This window comes from Oncorhynchus masou, unplaced genomic scaffold (assembly GCF_036934945.1).
Source record: "Oncorhynchus masou masou isolate Uvic2021 unplaced genomic scaffold, UVic_Omas_1.1 unplaced_scaffold_1700, whole genome shotgun sequence".
NCBI classification, from domain to species: domain Eukaryota; kingdom Metazoa; phylum Chordata; class Actinopteri; order Salmoniformes; family Salmonidae; genus Oncorhynchus; species Oncorhynchus masou.
In genome coordinates this window covers 57501-67500 of record NW_027007156.1, presented here as the reverse complement: position 1 = coordinate 67500, position 10000 = coordinate 57501, and the positions used below count along the sequence as shown (strand labels likewise).

Below are 10000 nucleotides of genomic sequence, written 5' to 3'. Positions count from 1 at the left end.
GAACGTCAACAAGGGGCAACACACACCTTAGTACAGAACGTCAACAAGGAGCAGCACACACACCTTAGTAGAGAACGTCAACAAGGAGCAGCACACACACCTTAGTACAGAACGTCAACAAGGGGCAGCACACACACCTTAGTACAGAACGTCAACAAGGGGCAACACACACCTTAGTACAGAACGTCAACAAGGAGCAGCACACACACCTTAGTACAGAACGTCAACAAGGGGCAGCACACACACCTTAGTACAGAACGTCAACAAGGGGCAACACACACCTTAGTACAGAACGTCAACAAGGAGCAGCACACACACCTTAGTAGAGAACGTCAACAAGGAGCAGCACACACACCTTAGTACAGAACGTCAACAAGGGGCAGCACACATCTTAGTACAGAATGTCAACAAGGGGCAACACACACACCTTAGTACAGAACGTCAACAAGGGGCAACACACACACCTTAGTACAGAACGTCAACAAGGAGCAGCACACACACCTTAGTAGAGAACGTCAACAAGGAGCAGCACACACACCTTAGTACAGAACGTCAACAAGGGGCAGCACACATCTTAGTACAGAATGTCAACAAGGGGCAACACACACCTTAGTACAGAACGTCAACAAGGGGCAGCACACACAGCTTAGTACAGAACGTCAATAAGGGGCAGCACACACCTTAGTAGAGAACGTCAACAAGGAGCAGCACACATCTTAGTACAGAATGTCAACAAGGGGCAACACACACCTTAGTAGAGAACGTCAACAAGGGGCAACACACACACCTTAGTACAGAACGTCAACAAGGGGCAGCACACACCTTAGTACAGAACGTCAACAAGGGGCAGCACACACCTTAGTACAGAACGTCAACAAGGAGCAGCACACACACCTTAGTACAGAACGTCAACAAGGGGCAACACACACACCTTAGTACAGAACGTCAACAAGGAGCAGCACACACACCTTAGTACAGAACATCAACAAGGGGCAACACACACACCTTAGTACAGAACGTCAACAAGGGGCAACATACACACCTTAGTACAGAACGTCAACAAGGGGCAGCACACACACCTTAGTACAGAACGTCAAGGGGCAACACACACACCTTAGTACAGAACGTCAAGGGGCAACACACACACCTTAGTACAGAACGTCAACAAGGGGCAGCACACACCTTAGTACAGAACGTCAACAAGGGGCAGCACACAACTTAGTACAGAACGTCAACAAGGAGCAGCACACACACCTTAGTACAGAACGTCAACAAGGGGCAGCACACACACCTTAGTAGAGAACGTCAACAAGGGGCAGCACACACCTTAGTACAGAACGTCAACAAGGAGCAGTACACACACCTTAGTACAGAACGTCAACAAGGGGCAACACACACCTTAGTACAGAACGTCAACAAGGAGCAACACACACCTTAGTACAGAACGTCAACAAGGGGCAGCACACACACCTTAGTAGAGAACGTCAACAAGGGGCAGCACACACCTTAGTACAGAACGTCAACAAGGAGCAACACACACACCTTAGTACAAAACGTCAACAAGGGGCAGCACACACCTTAGTACATAACGTCAACAAGGAGCAACACACACCTTAGTACAGAACGTCAACAAGGCGCAACACACACCTTAGTACAGAACGTCAACAAGGGGCAACACACACACCTTAGTACAGAACGTCAACAAGGGGCAGCACACACCTTAGTACAGAACGTCAACAAGGAGCAACACACACACCTTAGTACAGAACGTCAACAAGGGGCAGCACACACACACCTTAGTACAGAACGTCAACAAGGAGCAGCACACACCTTAGTACAGAACGTCAACAAGGGGCAGCACACACACCTTAGTACAGAACGTCAACAAGGGGCAGCACACACACACCTTAGTACAGAACGTCAACAAGGAGCAGCACACACACCTTAGTACAGAACGTCAACAAGGGGCAGCACACACACACCTTAGTACAGAACGTCAACAAGGAGCAGCACACACACCTTAGTACAGAACGTCAACAAGGGGCAGCACACACACACCTTAGTACAGAACGTCAACAAGGAGCAGCACACACACCTTAGTACAGAACGTCAACAAGGAGCAACACACACACCTTAGTACAGAACGTCAACAAGGGGCAGCACACACACACCTTAGTACAGAACGTCAACAAGGAGCAGCACACACACCTTAGTACAGAACGTCAACAAGGGGCAGCACACACACACCTTAGTACAGAACGTCAACAAGGAGCAGCACACACACCTTAGTACAGAACGTCAACAAGGAGCAGCACACACACCTTAGTACAGAACGTCAACAAGGGGCAACACACACACCTTAGCACAGAACGTCAACAAGGAGCAGGACACACACCTTAGTACAGAACGTCAACAAGGAGCAGCACACACACCTTAGTACAGAACGTCAACAAGGGGCAACACACACCTTAGTACAGAACGTCAACAAGGGGCAGCACACACACCTTAGTACAGAACGTCAACAAGGAGCAACACACACCTTAGTACAGAACGTCAACAAGGGGCAGCACACACACCTTAGTACAGAACGTCAACAAGGAGCAACACACACCTTAGTACAGAACGTCAACAAGGGGCAGCAGACACACCTTAGTACAGAACGTCAACAAGGGGCAGCACACACACCTTAGTACAGAACGTCAACAAGGAGCAACACACACCTTAGTACAGAACGTCAACAAGGAGCAGCACACACACCTTAGTACAGAACGTCAACAAGGGGCAGCACACACACCTTAGTACAGAACGTCAACAAGGAGCAACACACACCTTAGTACAGAACGTCAACAAGGAGCAACACACACCTTAGTACAGAACGTCAACAAGGGGCAGCACACACACCTTAGTACAGAACGTCAACAAGGAGCAGCACACACACCTTAGTACAGAACGTCAACAAGGGGCAGCACACACACCTTAGTACAGAACGTCAACAAGGAGCAACACACACCTTAGTACAGAACGTCAACAAGGAGCAGCACACACCTTAGTACAGAACGTCAACAAGGGGCAGCACACAGACCTTAGTACAGAACGTCAACAAGGGGCAACACACACACCTTAGTACAGAACGTCAACAAGGGGCAGCACACACCTTAGTACAGAACGTCAACAAGGGGCAACACACACACCTTAGTACAGAACGTCAACAAGGGGCAACACACCTTAGTACAGAACGTCAACAAGGGGCAACACACACACACCTTAGTACAGAACGTCAACAAGGGGCAACACACACCTTAGTACAGAACGTCAACAAGGGGCAGCACACACCTTAGTACAGAACGTCAACAAGGGGCAGCACACACACCTTAGTTCAGAACGTCAACAAGGGGCAACACACACCTTAGTACAGAACGTCAACAAGGGGCAGCACACACACCTTAGTACAGAACGTCAACAAGGGGCAACACACACACCTTAGTACAGAACGTCAACAAGGAGCAGCACACACCTTAGTACAGAACGTCAACAAGGGGAAATATACACCTTAGTACAGAACGTCAACAAGGGGCAACACGCACACCTTAGTACAGAACGTCAACAAGGGGCAACACACACAGCTTAGTACAGAACGTCAACAAGGGGCAGCACACACCTTAGTACAGAACGTCAACAAGGGGCAACACGCACACCTTAGTACAGAACGTCAACAAGGGGCAGCACACACCTTAGTACAGAACGTCAACAAGGAGCAGCACACACACCTTAGTACAGAACATCAACAAGGGGCAACACACACACCTTAGTACAGAACGTCAACAAGGAGCAGCACATACCTTAGTACAGAACGTCAAGGGGCAACACACACCTTAGTACAGAACGTCAACAAGGGGCAACACACACACCTTAGTACAGAACGTCAATAAGGGGCAACACACACCTTAGTACAGAACGTCAACAAGGGGCAGCACACACACACCTTAGTACAGAACGTCAACAAGGGGCAGCCACACACCTTAGTACAGAACGTCAACAAGGGGCAGCACACACCTTAGTACAGAACGTCAACAAGGAGCAGCACACACCTTAGTACAGAACGTCAACAAGGGGCAGCACACACATCTTAGTACAGAACGTCAACAAGGGGCAACACACACACCTTAGTACAGAACGTCAACAAGGAGCAACACACACCTTAGTACAGAACGTCAACAAGGGGCAGCACACACCTTAGTACAGAACGTCAACAAGGGGCAACACACACCTTAGTACAGAACGTCAACAAGGGGCAGCACACAGACCTTAGTACAGAACGTCAAGGGGCAGCACACAGACCTTAGTACAGAACGTCAAGGGGCAGCACACACACCTTAGTACAGAACGTCAACAAGGGGCAACACACACACACCTTAGTACAGAACGTCAACAAGGAGCAGCACACACACCTTAGTACAGAACGTCAACAAGGAGCAACACACACCTTAGTACAGAACGTCAACAAGGGGAAACACACACCTTAGTACAGAACGTCAACAAGGAGCAGCACACACACCTTAGTACAGAACGTCAACAAGGAGCAACACACACCTTAGTACAGAACGTCAACAAGGGGCAACACACACCTTAGTACAGAACGTCAACAAGGAGCAGCACACACACCTTAGTACAGAACGTCAACAAGGGGCAACACACACCTTAGTACAGAACGTCAACAAGGGGCAGCACACACACCTTAGTACAGAACGTCAACAAGGAGCAGCACACACCTTACTACAGAACGTCAACAAGGGGCAGCACACACCTTAGTACAGAACGTCAACAAGGAGCAGCACACACACCTTAGTACAGAACGTCAAGGGGCAACACACACACCTTAGTACAGAACGTCAACAAGGAGCAGCACACACACACCTTAGTACAGAACGTCAACAAGGAGCAACACACACACCTCGGTACAGAACGTCAAGAAGGAGCAGCACACACACACCTTAGTACAGAACGTCAACAAGGAGCAACACACACACCTCGGTACAGAACGTCAACAAGGAGCAGCACACACACCTTAGTACAGAACGTCAACAAGGAGCAGCACACACACCTTAGTACAGAACGTCAACAAGGAGCAGCACACACACCTTAGTACAGAACGTCAACAAGGAGCAACACACACCTTAGTTCAGAACGTCAACAAGGGGCAGCACACCAGGCCTGTCCCAACCTTTACAGCTAACAAACTCAAACCTTTACAAGCTGAGATTCCCCCTACTGATGACATTAGTACCTTTAGTGCAGCACACACCAACACACAACACATGTTTCACTATGCTTGTGGAGACTAAAACTAAATTTCCATTCAAAATCCTATTTTCCCTAAACCCAAACCTTAACCCCTAACCCATACCTTAACCCCATACCTTAACCCCTAACCCATACCTTAACCCCATACCTTAACCCCTAACCCATACCTTAACCCCATACCTAAAACCCTAACCCATACCTTAACCCCTAAACCCATACCTTAACCCCTAAACCAAGCCTTAACCCCTAGACCAAACCTTAACCCCTAAACCAAACCTTAACCCCTAAACCAAACCTTAACCCCTAACCCATACCTTAACCCCTAAACCCAAACCTGAACCCCTAAACCCATACCTTAACCCCTAAACCCATACCTTAACCCCTAAACCAAACCTTAACCCCTAGACCAAACCTTAACCCCTAGACCAAACCTTAACCCCTAAACCAAACCTTAACCCCTAACCCATACCTTAACCCCTAAACCCAAACCTTAACCCCTAAACCCATACCTTAACCCCTAAACCCATACCTTAACCCCTAACCCATACCTTAACCCCTAAACCCCTAAACCCAAACCTTAACACCTAAACCCATACCTTAACCCCTAAACCCATACCTTAACCCCTAAACCCATACCGTAACCCCAAACCCATACCTTAACCCCTAACCCATACCTTAACCCCTAACCCATACCTTAACCCCTAACCCATACATTAACCCCTAACCCATACCTTAACCCCTAACCCATACCTTAACCCCTAACCCATACCTTAACCCCTAACCCATACCTTAACCCCTAACCCATACCTTAACCTTAACCCCTAACCCATACCTTAACCCCTAAACCCATACCTTAACCCCTAAACCCATACCTTAACCCCTAAACCCATACCTTAACCCCTAAACCCATACCTTAACCCCTAGACACATCACATGATGCCCTAACCATCAATAGAGGTAATGATGCCCTAGACACATCACTAGAGGTAATGATGCCCTAGACACATCACTAGAGGTAATGATGCCCTAGACACATCACTAGAGTAATGACACATCACCAATGATGACACATCCTAGACTAGAGGTAATGACACATCACTAGTAATGACACAGCACTAAGGTAATGATGCCCTAGACACATCACTAGAGGTAATGACACATCACCAGAGGTAATGATCACTAGTGGTAATCACTAGTGGTAATGACACATCACTAGAGGTAAATGACACATCACTAGAGGTAATGACACACACAGCACTAGAGGTAATGATGCCCTAGACACACACTAGAGGTAATCACATAGAGGTAATGACACATCACTAGTGGTAATGACACAACACTAGTGGTAATGACACACACATCACACATCACTAGAGGTAATGACACATCACTAGAGGTAATGACGCATCACTAGTGGTAATGATGCCCTAGACACATCACATCATCACTAGAGGTAATGACACATCACTAGAGGTCATGATGCCCTAGCCACATCACTAGAGGTCATGATGCCCTAGCCACATCACTAGAGGTCATGATGCCCTAGCCACATCACTAGAGGTCATGATGCCCTAGCCACATCACTAGAGGTCATGATGCCCTAGCCACATAACTAGAGGTAATGATGACCTAGACACATCACTAGAGGTCATGATGCCCTAGACACATCACTAGAAGTAATGACACATCACTAGAGGTAATGACACATCACTAGAGGTAATGATGCCCTAGCCACATAACTAGAGGTAATGACACATCACTCGAGGTAATGACACATCACTAGAGGTAATGATGCCCTAGCCACATCACTAGAGGTAATGATGCCCTAGCCACATCACTAGAGGTAATGATGCCCTAGCCACATCACTAGAGGTCATGACACATCACTAGAGGTAATGACGCCCTAGACACATCACTAGATGTAATGATAACCTAGACACATCACTAGAGGTAATGATACCCTAGACACATCACTAGAGGTAATGATGCCCTAGCCACATCACTAGAGGTAATGATGCCCTAGCCACATAACTAGAGGTAATGATGCCCTAGACACATCACTAGAGGTAATGATGCCCTAGACACATCACTAGAGGTAATGACACATCACTAGAGGTAATGATTCCCTAGCCACAAAACTAGAGGTAATGACACATCACTAGAGGTAATGACACATCACTAGAGGTAATGATGCCCTAGCCACATCACTAGAGGTCATGACACATCACTAGAGGTAATGATGCCCTAGCCACATCACTAGTGGTAATGATGCCCTAGACACCTCATTAGTGGTAATGATACCCTAGACACATCACTAGAGGTAATGATGCCCTAGACACATCACTAGAGGTAATGACACATCACTAGAGGTAATGATGCCCTAGCCAAATCACTAGAGGTAATGATGCCCTAGACACGTCACTAGTGGTAATGATGCCCTAGCCACATCACTAGAGGTAATGATGCCCTAGCCACATCACTAGAGGTAATGATGCCCTAGCCACATCACCAGAGGTAATGACACATCACTAGTGGTAATGACACAACACTAGTGGTAATGACACATCACTAGAGGTAATGATGCGCTAGACACATCACTAGAGGTAATGACACATCACTAGAGGTAATGACGCATCACTAGTGGTAATGATGCCCTAGACACATCACTAGAGGTAATGATACCCTAGCCACATCACTAGAGGTAATGACACATCACTAGAGGTCATGATGCCCTAGCCACATCACTAGAGGTCATGATGCCCTAGCCACATCACTAGAGGTCATGATGCCCTAGCCACATCACTAGAGGTCATGATGCCCTAGCCACATAACTAGAGGTAATGATGACCTAGACACATCACTAGAGGTCATGATGCCCTAGACACATCACTAGAAGTAATGACACATCACTAGAGGTAATGACACATCACTAGAGGTAATGATGCCCTAGCCACATAACTAGAGGTAATGACACATCACTAGAGGTAATGACACATCACTAGAGGTAATGATGCCCTAGCCACATCACTAGAGGTAATGATGCCCTAGCCACATCACTAGAGGTAATGATGCCCTAGCCACATCACTAGAGGTCATGACACATCACTAGAGGTAATGACGCCCTAGACACATCACTAGATGTAATGATAACCTAGACACATCACTAGAGGTAATGATGCCCTAGCCACATCACTAGTGGTAATGATGCCCTAGACACCTCACTAGTGGTAATGATACCCTAGACACATCACTAGAGGTCATGATGCCCTAGCCACATCACTAGAGGTCATGATGCCCTAGCCACATCACTAGAGGTCATGATGCCCTAGCCACATAACTAGAGGTCATGATGCCCTAGACACATCACTAGAAGTAATGACACATCACTAGAGGTAATGACACATCACTAGAGGTAATGATGCCCTAGCCACATAACTAGAGGTAATGACACATCACTAGAGGTAATGACACATCACTAGAGGTAATGATGCCCTAGCCACATCACTAGAGGTAATGATGCCCTAGCCACATCACTAGAGGTAATGATGCCCTAGCCACATCACTAGAGGTCATGACACATCACTAGAGGTAATGACGCCCTAGACACATCACTAGATGTAATGATAACCTAGACACATCACTAGAGGTAATGATGCCCTAGCCACATCACTAGAGGTCATGATGCCCTAGCCACATCACTAGAGGTCATGATGCCCTAGCCACATAACTAGAGGTAATGATGACCTAGACACATCACTAGAGGTCATGATGCCCTAGACACATCACTAGAAGTAATGACACATCACTAGAGGTAATGACGCATCACTAGTGGTAATGATGCCCTAGACACATCACTAGAGGTAATGATACCCTAGCCACATCACTAGAGGTCATGATGCCCTAGCCACATCACTAGAGGTCATGATGCCCTAGCCACATCACTAGAGGTCATGATGCCCTAGCCACATAACTAGAGGTAATGATGACCTAGACACATCACTAGAGGTCATGATGCCCTAGACACCTCACTAGAAGTAATGACACATCACTAGAGGTAATGACACATCACTAGAGGTAATGATGCCCTAGCCACATCACTAGAGGTAATGATGCCCTAGCCACATCACTAGAGGTAATGATGCCCTAGCCACATCACTAGAGGTCATGACACATCACTAGAGGTAATGACGCCCTAGACACATCACTAGATGTAATGATAACCTAGACACATCACTAGAGGTAATGATACCCTAGACACATCACTAGAGGTAATGATACCCTAGACACATCACTAGAGGTAATGATGCCCTAGCCACATCACCAGAGGTAATGATGCCCTAGCCACATAACTAGAGGTAATGATGCCCTAGACACATCACTAGAGGTAATGATGCCCTAGACACATCACTAGAGGTAATGACACATCACTAGAGGTAATGATTCCCTAGCCACATAACTAGAGGTAATGACACATCACTAGAGGTAATGACACATCACTAGAGGTAATGATGCCTTAGCCACATCACTAGAGGTAATGATGCCCTAGCCACATCACTAGAGGTCATGACACATCACTAGAGGTAATGATGCCCTAGCCACATCACTAGTGGTAATGATGCCCTAGACACCTCACTAGTGGTAATGATACCCTAGACACATCACTAGAGGTAATGATGCCCTAGACACATCACTAGAGGTA

The 10000-nt window shown here is 47.0% G+C and overlaps 1 protein-coding gene across 1 annotated transcript in view; it reads right to left on the bottom strand.

The window, feature by feature from the left end:
- Nucleotides 1–10000, bottom strand: part of LOC135531993 (Krueppel-like factor 3) — a 46503-nt gene that overhangs the window by 27410 nt on the left and 9093 nt on the right. The window lies entirely within an intron of this gene.